This window comes from Varanus komodoensis, unplaced genomic scaffold (assembly GCF_004798865.1).
Source record: "Varanus komodoensis strain SLA01 unplaced genomic scaffold, ASM479886v1 scaffold54, whole genome shotgun sequence".
In the NCBI taxonomy this organism is placed as follows: Eukaryota; Metazoa; Chordata; class Lepidosauria; order Squamata; family Varanidae; genus Varanus; species Varanus komodoensis.
The window spans coordinates 1,923,627-1,928,372 of record NW_025336142.1 but is presented as its reverse complement, the minus strand read 5'-3'; positions in this window follow the sequence as shown (position 1 = coordinate 1,928,372).

The following is a 4,746-nucleotide window of genomic DNA, read 5'->3' as shown; positions in this document are numbered from 1 at the left end:
GGTGTTGGTGTCCTCCTCTGCATTCGGGAAGAGGGATTGTCAACTGTCTTTATGGCCTCGCACCAAAGGGTGGGAAGCAACTGTGCTCTTTAAAAAGAATGCTCTTAAATAAGCCGCATGGTTGTGGAACTGCCATCATTCAGCTCTAGGAACGGGTGCTTTCTTCCAGGGGACAGAACAAATTCCTCAGGGATGTTTTTCCCTCCCTCTGCCGGATGCCCTGCTGCTAAGGGAACAGTTGGTAGCATAATGGTACCTGAAGGATGAAGTATTTTTCTTTAGGCTCTTATCAGGGTGTGCGGATAATGTGCTAGTTATCCAAATAGCTATGCTGGTGGAACTTTGCTATTGGGGAAGAGTATTCCAACAAACCATCTGCTAACTAGAGTTGGAAGAAGTCAGGGCAAAGTATTTTTCCGGAGGTGCTTAGCTTAGCGTTAATTGCTCATGCACCACTGCGGAAACTGGACTTCTGCTTGCCATCAGCAGCCTGTCTTTGCCCAGAAAAGCAAGCAAAACAGTGCCGCATAGTGGTTAGAGTTGGAGTGGAGCTGGGGTGGAGACTTGGTGCAGTGGCCCAGTTGGTTGTGAGCACACAGTGATGTCGCCCCTTCGGTCCAACTTGCCTTGCCTTACCAGGTTGTAGCAGAGTTGTAGCCATGTAGCCCCGGGCCTTCCTGGGCGGCATCCACCTTTGTTCTGAACACACCGCAGGAAAGTGTGGCTTTAGGTAGTATCCACTTAAGACTTTGCCTAGAGATAGTTGCCGTTTCTTTGTGCCTGTGGACATACTGCCAAATTAAATTGGGAAGGCCGTTTCTTCACAGCTGAGAATAACGGCACCCACTTCCGCTTACCATGAGAACAGGTGCCCTGTTGAAGATGAAGCCGGGAGACCGTCGAGGCACTTCTCTGGGCTGGCAGTGAGAGTGGGCCCCGAGCCTGCCTTCTACGGGGCCGTCGCCCATTAGGTGCTATCCCTTCTGGTGAGGGGAGTGCGAACCGCAGCGCTTCTGCTCAGCTGCTCCAGCGCTTCCCCTTCCATTTCAGACTATGGAGAAATTATACACAAAACTGAATTAAGTGCTTTGGGGGGAAAACACATTTCAATGTGCTGTAATTACGGATGGAATCCTGCCAGTGAGATATCTGAGAGGATTATTGCTATGTAAAAGCTCTTTGTGGCTGAGAACTTCTATCACATCGGTACGGTTAATAATTTATACAGAAATGCTGGTGCAGGCCTCTGCTGGAGGATAGCATCTCCCAACGCTTGTTCTGTTGTCTGTATATTTGCAAAGAGAAGACGGAGGCTGCACGATTCGGGGATGCACTCGCCACCCGTTGAACCGCACGGGCTGCAAGAGCCTTTGTGTGAAAGTGACACGCTCCGAAGGTCGCAATGCCCACCCCTCACGGGCAGGCACATGAGACCACCGCTCCCCTTCAGTCCTGCAGGAGGCAGCAGTGGGGCACGCTGATGGTCGTGGGGAGCAGGCAAGTGGGAAAACAGGTGATGTAGGTATCTCCTGGAGAGGAGCAGGGCCACATGGCAATGCACTGGCACTTCGTCCGCTAACGTGGGCCTGGGAGCACTCTGGTGAGAATTAGTGGGGTACTCTCAGGATAAAAAGTGGGATCTAAAGGCAATAAATAAATAAATAATCCATCTTTTCTGAAAGGCTTACTGGAGATGCAGGGGGATGTGTGTATTTGGTGGAGGTAAAAACATAAAAGTAATGCTTGTTTTTAGTTAGTTTGTTTCAGTTTACAATGTTCTTCCAGAAAAGACTCCAGTGAGCAAAACTTTAAAAAATAAGGCAATATAAGAACTGTACAATACAAAGAAACAAACCAAGAAAAGACTTTTCAGTTGGCAAAGCAACATAATATTCTTTTCTTAAAAAATAAAGAAATATATTAAAATGCATTAAGGTAAAAACTTTAACATACGTGGGTGAAAAAGAGCATTTGATTCAGGTAAAAAAATAGTTACCCCCCAACTCAAAGTTGTTGCCAATCAGATCTCTTTTGTGAGAGCATTCCAAAGGAGAATAATCTCTTCTCTTTGTAATGCACAGAGCATTTCTCCCATGGCTACAATCTGCTGAAAGGCTTCCTCTGAATGAACTGGCAGGAGAATGCCATCTTTTCTGGATCGGGACCCAGTGCCCTTCATGGTTTTAAAGGCAAGTAGCTCCTTCCACTGGGTTAGGAGCAAGTAGGGAGCTAATGTAATTCCGAAAAACTGGTGTTACATAGTTCCACCCAGACAAACCAGGCAGTATTCCAGCTACTGAATTTTGTCCCGAATCATATCAGATGACAAAGTGCCCTGCAGGCTGTGCACTTGTTCCTTTCCTGGGGGGTTGCAAGCCCATCCAGAACATATTAACCCCCGGAGTCCTGGATCGAGACAGCATGGACCGAAGTGCCTCCTTATGGTCAGACCCTTCGCAGTCTTGCATTTATGCTGCATGTGTTCCCAGCCACGTTGTGCTCCCATTGGAAGGAGAGGCGCAGCGTGGCGTTCAGGTGCACGTTACCCAAGTGCTCTGAATTCCAGTCGTGAGCACATTCTGGAGTTACCTTCCATGAAGACCAATCTTTAATTGCATTTGTTGGCAACTGCACTTGTGAGAGCCAGTGTGGTGTGAAGGGTTGGACTGGGACTCTGGAGATCAAGCTGCTGGGGGGGAGGGGCGGTTGGACCAGCCCTGGGGCCTCAGCCTGAACCACCTCCAAGGGGTCTTGCGAGGCTGAAATGGAAAGACGCTGCCGGGGTTCCTTGCAAGAGGAAGAATGGAGAGGTATAAATGTAATATCATTATAGTGACAGTACTACTAAATGAAGCTTTTACTAGACTTGAAGGGTAACCACTTAATACCTTCTCCCATCCTTCTGTAAGATCAGTGAGCTGATGTGGTGGGAGCACTGGCATGCCCTCCAACTGAAAGAATAGGAAAATGTGTCCTTACAATTCTGTGCAGTGCAAATCCTAGGCCACATCCTCTGATCTAGGTCCCCATGAGCTCAGCGCTGCTTGCTCCAAGTTTATGCGGATAGGAATGCCGTGTGTGTTTTTTATTCATTTAAAAACATTGGTATCACACCGTATCTTACTTCACAAGCAGCAATGTCTCTCCAATCAGATGCATTTAAAGTATAAAGTATGGTCTGATTGGAGCAAAAATTCCCACAGGAGGCCTTCCTACACAGGATGGTCTCCACCAGCTAATTAGTGAGAGGTAAGTTGGACTTTGAGACTCAGCCCCGGCACGGAGACGATTCTTTTCCCTGCCCCACCTGGGTGCACCTTGGCACTCTCTGGGATTCATAACAAGGTGATCTGTGTTGGAGAAGGTGTTGAACTGCACCAGGAGACAAACTGGAAACACACGACCTAGCGAGATGGGCTCTGTGCGTTGCTGCACGTGGGACCGTTTGTAGCTCCCGAATTAAGGCAGCCCTCGAGCCCATGGCAAAAGTCCAGGTGTGATGTCCTTGCGTTGCGTGTCACCTTGCCCTGGGCAGATCTCCATTCCTCAGGAAAGGGCACAGATAAAACCCTGAGGGACACCTGGCCAGAGCACTGAACAGGTACATGCACCCCACCAGTTTTCCAGGAAAAGACTCCTGGAAAAACACCCCCCCCCCCCCCGCCACGCCAAGTAGGAGAACATCTTTCGAGCAGCAGATGCTGGGGAAACCACGGCAACGTTCCGCCATGCCCTGCCTGTGAAATTCCGGTGCATCCAGCCGGACAGATGTGCTCAGGTCTAATCCCGCAAGGCAATTCTTCTGCTTTTCAGTGCCATGGGACTTGATGGCATTGCTTCCAGGCATACCCTCAGTGCCACCACCTGGGGACCCACGTGGAAGGTGGGAGAACGAAAACTAGGCGTTTTGTCCCAGGAGTTCAGATCATGGTTCAGTGTTATCCCTTATTACATTTTATTCTGCTTGATTAATGTATGTCTAAAAAGAATGGGGCAAGGGCTCTCAGAGCTGAATTTCCTGAGATAGCCAAGGCCCTCGAAAAGTCTGGCCTTACTATCATTAACTGAATAAGGCATTTCTAGTCATTTTAGGTAAAGAATTAGATTTAGAACACACAGGAAACTTCTGGCCAGCTGCTCAGTAAGGCATAACATTGCCGGCATCTTTCAGTGTCCTGGCCAGTAAGCGCCAAAACACTGGAATATCCGATAACGGAAAAGGCGTGGGATTCTGCACTCTTCTCCCTTATCTTTTATTATTTTACTGCTCTACTGCCGCAAAGCCGGAGCCCCCCGGCTGGCTCGAGCCACACAGCAGCAGCGATCGCCGTCCTCCCCGTCGCCCGCGGGCGCCTTGTCTCCCATTTCAAGAACACGCCGGTGAGCGCGTGGGTTCGACGCTCCGGCTCGACCGGGAATTGATGCGCCCCAATTTTGCGCACTGGCCGACGGGGGCCCGGCTCGTGGGGATTTCCGCGCACCGTCCCCTTCGGCGCGCCGACGATTCTCCCCCGGAGCGGACCTGCCGCGGCGCGACCGAGACTCGGCACGTGGGGACGGCACCGCGCCACACCCGCGGGGCGCGCCGTCCAGGGCGGCCACATGCGCGGCGGGAAGGAGCGGGCTTGGCTGGGCTGGGCGCCCGGCTGCCGGGCCGAGGGGGCGGCCGCGGCGACGCCTCCGTCTCGCACCCCGCGCCCTCGCCAGGGCGCGCCGAGGCGCCGGCCCGCCCGGCCCCGGCCCCTG